Raw genomic sequence first — 10,643 nt, 5'->3', positions numbered from 1 at the left:
GTGTTGATTTACATAACTGATATGACTGAAAAATGGGCACAGGGAGAACATAGCTTTCAACACACAAAAAGGCAGGTGAAAAATTCGATTTGTACCAGGAGATGCATAACAGGAGAAAGAGCCCTTCTGAGTGAGCGTGCCCACGAAAGGGACGTGCGTCGGGAGTGAGGGCAAGGACAGCTTTGCCCGAGTCCTAGCCTGAGAGCGGCTCCAAGAAACCTCCCCTGAAAACGATGCTTTAAGCAGGATTTGATAAGTTTCATAGCGACCACGCAGAGGTGATCATGAACTTGTAAAGAAAGTCTGTCATTTAGTGCTGGCTTATCACAGTCTCTACACTAAGTGTTATGCAATTTCCCATTCCTCCAGCAGATTGAAAAAGCGCACTTTGATGTACCTTTTATTAATTTCACTGGCTTTTAAATTGTCCGAACTGTGGATGCCTGCTATAATGTATCAGCCTGTTCATTACAGTTCTTGTCTATTCACAGTTTCCAGAGAATGAATGAAATAGCCTAGAGATTGAAATCTGTACAATTGTTAAATTACCCATTAGGACAGGGACATACATGCAGCATGTTTGCGATTCCAGGGAACGGTAAAGCTGAACTGCATTTTTTGACGTCATACAACGCATCCCTACATTTCCAACAATCCCAAGGAGCATATAATGACACTTACAACACCCTTTTACCACTATGTTTTAGTTACCTTTTTCCGTGTCTCCTTGATAAGGGGGAAAGGGTAAGAGGTGATGGCAATCAGAGTTGGTGAAGACCGTCACTTCCAACACAGCATCCCTCTCTCTGTCACATACACTGTCACTGGTCGACCCAAAGCCACCACCTCTAACTGCTTCATAAAACCTGAGGATGAGGAGAAGAAGTGCCCACACTTTAAAAATGAAGCCAAACCCCACGTCCATAGACCACATCCTCATAGCATGATAAAGATGGCTCTGCGTTTTTCTGACTTGGGTTCAAGTCCCAGCCCCAGCACGCACCAGGTGTATGGCCTTAGATAAATTGCCCAGTCTCCCTAAGACTGGCTTATCGTCCTCCCCCAAAAGGCAAAATAACCAACATCCATTTCAGGGTTTCTCAACCTCAGCACTACTGACTTGGGGGACAGCTGATTTTCTGTGGTGGGAGCTGTCTTGGTCATCACGGGGTGTTTAGCAATATCTGTGGCTTCCATTCACTTGATGCCAGTAACGTCCCTCCCCAAACCCCCATCCCCCATCGCCCACCTCATTGTGACAATGAAAATATATCTCTGACATTGCCAAGTGTTCCCTGGAGGGTGGGGAGTGAACAGCATCACCTTTGGTGGAGAACAATTATGTTGTTTGCTATTTTGATGAATGAAAGTCAGGCACTTACCTAAAAGCTCTTCCAGTGTTAATTTATTGGTCCCAACAGAGAGGTAGGAACTGCTTTATCTGCATTTCCTGGGGCAGAAATGGAAGCACAGAGAAATTTAGTACGTTTCTGGAAGTTACACAGCTTTAGGGGCTGAGCAAGCGGGTGTTTGGCTCTAACTGTGTACGCTTCACCTCTACTTTCTATTACCTACAGTCTGTCACAATGCCAGCCTTGCTGAGCTGTTGGGGACACTCAGAGACTCAAAGACTACAGGCTACTGCCTTTGGTGTCGCTGTTGTCACCCTCAAGGGCACCGCTCTTCCGTTCTGCAAGGACAGACTTTCTCCCAGAGATTCAGACCCGGCTACTGCCTGGCCGCACCCCCAGCCTGCGCCTCAGGGGACAGAGGAGGCAGCAATTCTGTTGGACTTCCCCTCTCCAGCTGCTAATGCCCACTTCAGGTCAGCGCCACCCTCTTGTCATTATCTGAGTCAAAGATTCAGAGAAGTCAAAAGAAACTTCACATTCAGAAACTGAGATAGAACCAGTGGTTCTCTAGTTCAGCTTCTCGTGGTTATTACCCACGGAACTCGACAGTAGCAACTGGTGCCGAGGCCCTCCTCCAGAGATTCTGGTTTAATCAGACTGGGATGAGGCCTGTGTTTTAGGATTTTTTCAAAGCCCCCCATGTGGTTCTAATGTGCAGCCAAGTTTTGAAACCACTGAGCTAAGACATCCTTCCTGCAATAAACTTTTGTTCATCGTTTATTAATTATTATAGTTTACTGGATTAAACTGGGGTGTTATTTTATGTCTGTACAAGATAATTAACCTAAAATTTACTTGGTAAGAATAGCTATAATCACTGACAATTGCAAGTGTGCAGAAAGTAATGAATGCAGAAGGGAAGACTTAGGGTTCAGATTTGCTATTTTCATGAATGCCACCCAGAGACTTCTCCAATTCTAGATGACTAGCCCTTGTTCTCTGGGCAGAAACTCAGCAACACTGGTCTAAAAGAGTTTACCAGGCCAAAAAAAAAAGAAGAAAAAAGAAAAAAAAAGAAAGAAAATAAAGAAAGAAAGAGAAAAAGAAATTAAAGTCTTTAATGTCTAAAAGTAAGGGATTGGCCAAATAACTACAGGTCATTTTATGCAACACCATGCTTCCCTCACAGTGATTGTTCAAGGTGAAATAAATATACTGACACAGGAAAATGCTCACAATATGTTATCCAGTGACAAAAGTGGTTTAAAAAAGAGTGTATTCACCAACGCCTGTATTCTTTCTAAGATAAAAATAAATATCCAGGGTCGCCTGGGTGGCTCAGTCGGTTAAAGCCTTTGTCTTCGGGTCAGGTCATGATCTCAGGGTCCTGGGATCGAGCCCCACGTCAGGCTCTCTGCTCAGAGCAGGGAGCCTTCTTCCTCCTCTCTCTCTCTGCTTGCCTCTCTGCCTACTTATGAGCTCTGTCAAATAAATAAATAAAATCTTTAAATAAATAAATAAATAAATATCCATAGGAAAAATATCTGGAAGGATGTACCCCCAAAACATTGAGTGGTAACTGCTAAATGGTGAGATTAAAAATCCTTTTTACTTCTTTTTTGCCTCTTGAGGTCTTTATAAACTTTCTAGAATACTTACGCATGACTTGTGTCATGAAAAATATAATTAAAAATAAAAATCTAACAGTCTTATTCTAGTCTCCTGTTCATGAAAGCTTCCTTCCGGTCTATAATCTGGCAGATGTAGGGCCTCTAACCCCAAACAAAAAGGCTATCCTGGCTGGCTTCAGGCCTCTAGCCTCAGGCCAGTTAAAACTCCTATAGGTTCTTAAACTGAATTTCTGCTACAGCTGGTATCGGTGTTTCACAAGTCAGTGAACCAGGGTGTAATCCCCAGCCTGCCCAGTGGGGCCTCCCTGGGATGCGGCCCTCAGCCAGTCAGGGAGCCTTACCCTGTCTCCCCACGAGCAGGACCCTACCAGGTGGTTTTTGCATGCGCTTTCATTTAGAGACCTCACCTCAACAGCTGTGCTCCTCCTTAGCCCATCTGAGGAGTCAGGCCACTTCTGCATGAAGCTGATTTTGAGCTAGAGTCCAGCTTTGCTCTCCTGTTAAAGGAAGTAGTAAAAATGGCTGAAGTCCTGTGTTGCTGGAAGCATATAGACACACTCGAGATCAGAAAGTGAGCTTTTGCATCAACAATCTTTTCTTTTGAAAGCAAGTGCCTAATAAAACCATAACGTCAACAAAGAGCTTTGCATGCAATAAATATTTGATGAATGAATAAATCAATGAATGAACAAATAAACATAATCAAAAGCTATCCATGTAGAATAAAAATGAATCTTACCTAGTGTGGGGCAGACCCCTCAGTGGGCCAGGCTTATCTTTTTTTTGCGCTTTTCGATTCAGACTTTTTCACAGATGAGTGACACATGGCCCCTGCGGTTAGAAGCAATTCACAGACTCTTTGTACCAGAGTTCATATGATAAGCCATGTGAAAATACCTTCTGAATGAAAAAGAAAAAACCCTTTCTCTCATATACGTGCTTTTGTGGGATTTTTACATCCTTTTCAGAAGCCATTTTCTATGGTCTAATAGATTAACATGAATTCTGTCATAATACTGGTTTAATCATCACATTCAGGAATTAGAAATATTTTCCGGAAATCATTTACTTCATCCTTAAAACCACTGCCCTCCCTGGCCCCCTTCTCTGTGAAGAAAACACCTAACCTATACTCATGAGGTCTGACTGAATCTCAAAGACCTCTAAGGAAGGAGATGCTATCATTTTTTTAGTAACCTTTTCCAAAGTGTCATGTATCAAAGTGAAATTAAGGGATTATTAATTTGATCTCAGGTATTGGGGTTTATAGTTATTCTAATACATTATCATCCTACTGAAAAAACTAAAAATAATTTCTCTAATATAGTCTTTCTAATCTGAGTCCAATTTAAAATTAATCATCTATAATTACCAAACCTAATTTAATTAAAACTAGCTGTTCACCATCTGGTCTTATTTGTATAAATTTAAGAATCTACCATTTCATAAGAAATTCCTCTATTTAACCAATTATGTTAAGCATAATTATTATGTAATTAATCTCAGTTCAAATTACATTTGTTGTCACTTGACAGAGAACTAATTTATGGGATTAAAAAAAAAGCAGTTGACCAACTAATTACTCTGCCGAACTGAGGTCTTTTATCTTGACGTCTCACCATTTTTTTTAAAAAAGGTATTTTATAGGAAAACATTCTTTTTGCTATGAGACTAGTTATTGTCAGTGTAAAGTAAACACAAGAAATAGTGTTTGGAATGAATCATCATTATGTTTTGTAGTTTCAAGACCTTTATCTGTATAAATTAGTAAGCAAGGGAAAAAATTAGTGGTGGAAACAGGACAGAAATTATAAAACTAAATGCAGTAAGCCCAGAAAATTCATAAAGAAATAGGAACTAGGTGAGAATGTATATACCTCCAAAAGCAAGCTTCCTGTACTATTCTTGATCACCAGCTACTTTCAGACGCCTGTTTTCCTCTCTGTGATGGATAAACCTGTTAATAGAAGAGATGAATAGTTACTGATTATGAAAAAGATACCTTTGTAAATAATGCTTATTTCTATGCATTTCCTTTTGAAGACTTCTGAAAAATCAATGATGCTCCCCCAAAGAGTCTGAAGAGTACATGTTATTCACCTAAAAGCTTATCATAGGGAAGGGAGCTTGATCATTGAAGGAGAGGTGAATTTCTGAAGAAGAAACAATGTGACAGACAAGACTGCCTTGCTTGAACAAGGGCTGGGAAGAGAATACAGAGAGTAAAGCAGAAAAAAAAACCAAAAAAAACCTAAACTAAACTAAAGCATTTAGGATTCCTGCTCTAGCTGCAATGTTGCACTAAATACATGGGGTCAAAAAGAAAAGGAGAGAAGTAAGAAACCGACATATGTCCAAATCTCAGAAACACTTTGTAGGACAAAGGATGAATTCTTACTACAAGCTCAGAAAGAGTCAAGCGTGCAGCGTGTGTCTATTTGTTCCCCATAGTATTTATTTTGTGTTACAAGTTGTGACACATGCACAGGACATTCAAAAGTTGTTAAGGTTCCATAGTGGAAGAGGCCAGAAGATAAGAAGGGCTGTAAAAAATCTTACCAACCTGAATAAGGGAAGAAGCATGGTGGACAATTTTTGTAACTTCGGCCCCGATTTTAAGTCTTAAAATTATGAACTGCATCTTAGACAGTAGTTTTATGCCAATTTTCATCTCCTGAACCTGATCATTGTACCATAGTACAAAAGAAGTCTTGCTTTTAGGAAATGTACACTAAAGTATTTCGGGGCAAAAATGGGACTGTTTTTAAAAGTAACTCTCTCTCTCTCTCTCTCTCTCTCTCTCCATATATATATAGCATATGTGCCAAATACATATATATATATACATATATATATTTAGTAAATATATATAAACATATGTTTATATGTATATATAAATAAATATATTCATATAAACATATATGAATATATAAATATTTATAAAGGACATATATATCCTATATATAGGATAAATATATTTAAAGCACATGTGTCAAAATGTAAGCCAGGGACGAACCTGAGTGAAGGATATATGAAAGTTCTTTACACAGTTCTTGTCATTATTCTGTAACTTGGAATGATTTCTGAATAAATCTTTAACACATAGAAATGATAACCTCCAAAAGCATTTGGTGTTGAAAAACTAAAAAGTCAGGATCGGTGTATTGGGCTGCAATACATCCAAGGTCTGCAGATTCTGTGGTTGGAACACATGTTCTTCCCTCTTTCTCCCACCCAACCCGCACCCCAGCCCAGCTCCGCAGAGGGCAGGGGGTGTCCTAACATCTAACATCTCACATCTCTGATAAAACAACTCTAACAATGAAGGTCTAAGCCATGAGAAAATTTGATACAAAGAACACAACAGCTGATGCTCTGTCCCTGATGGGAGCAGAAAACGTTCCATTTTTTTCCTCTGAACACACATCTCAGCGGTAAAACATAGACCCCCACTTTTCCACCGGCTTCCGTGAAAACCAGATGGCATCTCTCGGATGAAATACTCATGACTACAAAGGTGGCATATGGGTCAGTGCCAAGATGATCACTTACACGGCATCTGCAGATGGTGGTCCACCACATCCTGAGGCAGGAATAATGAGAACAACAACCACTTCATCATCATCTGAATATCCAAACAAACACCAGGGGAAAGTTAATGAAAACAGCACCGGGGCATGTCCCGGGGGTGGGGGCGGGGGAGATGAGGGGGGTTGGCGGGCTCACCTGAGATGAAATGAGATTTGCAGCAAAACATACGCAAATATTGAGTTTGGCTTTTAATTGAGAATCAAGGATGATGGATCTAAAAAAGAGTGTTCTGAACAGTAAAGCACTAGACAAAAAGATAAAGTGTTTCTGTCCATGAAGCTTAATAATGAAAACAAGTATGTCCCTCAAATAGCGCAGAAGTGAGTAGAAGTTCTCTAAAATGAATAATAGAAGGCTTTCATCGGGACAGCTAGGATGGATTTAATGTACTTTCAGAAACTGAAATGGCGGTTTCCATAACTGTATACAAATAATGCAAATGGCCAACAGAAAACGTTATTAAATTAAGCTTGATCATTACAGCCGATTAGCTTTAGTTCTGAGCCGCAACATGATAAACTAACTGGCTACCAGAACTATAATAAATGATGTAATTATGCATCTCCCAACTTGCCTGAAATCGCACACCTAAATGCATCTTGATTTCCGGTGCTGTGTATTCGTCCCTCCTTCTCCACAGGTGATTAACTTAGCTGAGGAGCAAGAACAAAGGGATTATTGGATGGGTAGATGGATGGATAGAAGGACGGCTGGCTGGATGAAGGGATGGATTGAAGGATGGATGACCTGGAAGATAGGTGGAGGCTAAAACGGGCGCGTGGAAGGACGGGAGATGGACAGATGAGAGGGTGAACAGACAGATGGACAGAATGATAAATGCTGTGAAGAAAGGGCATAGTGAAATTGAATAAAGGCACAGCTTTCTGATAAATCTGGTTAAGATACTCAACTCACAATTAATCAAAAGTTGTATTTAACTAAGCCTGTCTTTGTCCGCGCTGAACTGAATTTATACACCAGCTGAAAGGCTAACCCGCTTCTGTTTCCAAGGGAGTTATGTATTACTGTGGTGCCTTCCACGCTCCAGGATGTTTAAGGGCATATTGTATTCATAACCATGAAGCTATCTTAAGGGTTTTTTGGCCTATGAAAACAAATACGTTACCATCCGCTGAGCCGGGTTCAATATGATTGCTCCTTATAATATCCTGGAAGGATAATTCACATTGTTACATGCATGTATTGCTTTTAACGTCTGGCCCTCCTTTTCCCAGTGAGACTGTCTCCGTGACTATCCTTTTCTGACTTTTCCCGCCTCACCTTGGCAGGGCCTCCTTCTTAAGATACTTGCTACATAAAATGTTCTGAGAGTCCTCTGTTCTCTCCCTGGGTTTTAAGAACATTCCTTGCTGTTTTCCATTTTTGTTTGTATGGCTTTCAGGTATAGTTAACATTATACCTGTTAACTGCAAATTTACAGTTTGAAGTTTAATTTCTTCCAAATGCCCACCCCTCCTCCACCAGCCCCAGCCCCACACACTGCTTTCTGTTCCAGAACTCAGCCTACAGAGTTCCATCACTTAAATCCACCTTTTACGGGCACAATGGGAAGAGCACGTGATTAAGGGTCTGGACACTCCAGTTAAATGCATTACTAAATCTTTACTAATGCATTTAACATTTTTGTAATTTACCCATCACGTGTAGATAGCATCAGTTCTTTCATCGAGCTGTTGTGACAAATAAGATAAAGAATTTTCAAATTCTATGAAAAAAGTATGCTAATTTAACGCATTGGCATTTAAAATGTAATTATTATCTGCTTGTATTCCATTCCACTATCCTTCCCCATTTTGATTGAGGAACTGCAGCAGACTCTAACAGGGGAGCACAGTGCCTACCACATCATAGGTTCTCAATAAGGATGAGCTTCCCTTCTCCTTCGCTAATAAACATTTAAAGTGTCAACTTTATAATAAACATGGATTAATGGAGTTGGTTGTACTAATTCTCTTAAGATATCCTCTGGCTGCAATTTTTTTTCTCCTGGCAGGTGGGTGGATAACTATAGTGTTTGATGATAGCCCAACAGGATAGTTGCTAGCACACTGGGCACTTGAGTGTAAATATTATGAAGGTGTCTCTTCCTTCCAGCTTACCTCTGTGCCAGAGTGCATCATTGGATTTCAGCATCATTAACACCCAGTCGAGCTTCCTTTGTTCAGTCCACAAACTGCACAGCCACAGGTGGCAGCCCTGTTACAACCTTGGGGCTGAGAGATTGGAAGCTTCTACCATTTAGACATCACTATAATATCATTCAAACTGAAAATATTGACTTAACTATTTCCAATCATACACATTTTTGAGACTTTTCTATGTCTATTGATTTAAAGCCATGAAACCATAAATATATATATATATACATTTAGCATATATAGTATATATATGTATATATATGTTATATATATACATGACAAGCTTGTTTGTCCCACCATGGAACTCTGTCTTTTAAGATATTTCTCACCAAAAAAAAAGAAAAAAAAGTAAAAAAAAAAAAGATATTTCTCACCATTTAGACTATTATAGACATCAAAATGGTATCTGTCTTAGATCAGGGATTAACAAGTCTGCTCTTCACTTTAGTGTTCTTTCAAAAGCAAAAATATCGCCTCTACTAAAATAACACAAGAATTTGCAGTGAAGGAATATTACAAGGAGAATTCTAATTTACAAACTTCCATGTGTCTGTTTGGCCTGTGCTAGGGAAAAGGGTTTCCCATCCTGGAAGTTTCTGAGAGGGAGCAAACATCCTAAGCCCTTTATTTCCTCTAGCCCCTCCCCACATTACCTAGAGTTTCTTGGATCTGTGACAGACATCCCTAATGGCTTTAATCTCCTTATGGAAAAAGAGAGTCCCCAGAGAAGCAGCAGGAGTGGATGGGATTTTTACCACGAGTCTTACTCTTTTCAAGAATTTATTTTCAAGGACTCACCACAATCCAGACAGAAGTATAGGTTGAATAGAGAGGAGATAAGGCCTCAGTATGACATGAGCTGGGTGGGAGGCAGACAGGTTTGTGGACGTTCCTAGCAGCCATATTTCCTTCTGATCATAGCCTGAGGACGTGGAGAGGACACAGCCATTCTCCAAGGTTCCACAAGTCCTTCTTCCCATGTTCCAAGGAGCCGCAAAAGCGTAAATGATCTCCAACCTGTAGTTTACGCTACACGGGGGTGCTAGAAAATGACTAGGGTCCTGGACCAAACTGCAAAAGCCTGACATTTTAGTTACTTTTGGTAATCTTTATAGGGTGTGCTGGAGACTTAAGTATCATGTATAGCATTGTTCTGTGGGAAAATAAACCATGCATTTCAAAAACTAATTTACAAGTGGATTTTAGAACATAGTGCTTGAGCAAACTGAAATTTACTTTTAAAAATAATCCACATTCAGGATAGAATTAAATAAACCCTTGAGTATGATTATGAACTTATTTGCTATTTCTTCATGTCTGTCAAACTTGTTTTAAGACTTAAGTTTAATTAAAAATGCAAACTTTTGGTTCTCAGCATCCCCCTTCTAATTATTACTAAAGATTTGCATAGATAATTTAAGATATTTTTAGCTCAAGGTACTCTTTGACAGATGGGAAGTTTTTACAATAACCAGGTGAACTGGGTGATTATTGTTAACTCTGTTTTGTAAGTGAGGAAACTGAGGCTCCATCGGCTTGGCTTGCTGAGGGACTTATAAGTATTAAGTGAATAGAACGAACCCAACCCCAGGTCTGAGGGCAAATCCCATGCAAGCTCTTTCTACAACATCCCACGGCACTGCACAGACCTTCTGACGATGAGGGAGTGAGAGCAATGAAATGACGCTGTTTATCTAAAGGAAAGTCCTTGATCACTTGTTCCAACCCGAAAACTGTTAGCAGGTTGCTTCATTAACTAGCTGGAAGCCTTCCCCTTTTCTTATAATCAATGCTTGGCTTGCTCTTGTACCACATCCTTCCCTTAGCAATCAGCAGCTTGCCTTTGATGAAGAGCTCGGGCATTTTCTGAAAGCAGAAGTATATTTTCAATAATGAACTACTCAAAACGG

General features: G+C 39.9%; 1 long non-coding RNA gene across 1 annotated transcript; it reads right to left on the bottom strand.

Annotated features, from left to right (window-relative positions):
• Positions 1 to 1,362: 1,362 nt before the first annotated feature.
• LOC116587742 lies at positions 1,363 to 8,889 on the bottom strand. The gene is made up of 7 exons (XR_004284618.1): positions 8,695 to 8,889; positions 6,710 to 8,265; positions 6,536 to 6,608; positions 4,861 to 4,940; positions 3,723 to 3,814; positions 3,391 to 3,480; positions 1,363 to 1,450 (listed from the first exon to the last, which is right to left on the bottom strand). It is a non-coding gene; the product is annotated as an uncharacterized LOC116587742 (long non-coding RNA).
• Positions 8,890 to 10,643: the final 1,754 nt, after the last annotated feature.

This window comes from Mustela erminea, chromosome 4, assembly GCF_009829155.1.
Source record: "Mustela erminea isolate mMusErm1 chromosome 4, mMusErm1.Pri, whole genome shotgun sequence".
In the NCBI taxonomy this organism is placed as follows: domain Eukaryota; kingdom Metazoa; phylum Chordata; class Mammalia; order Carnivora; family Mustelidae; genus Mustela; species Mustela erminea.
The sequence above is the reverse complement of the archived record's forward strand: the minus strand, read 5'-3'. Positions and strand labels throughout refer to the sequence as shown.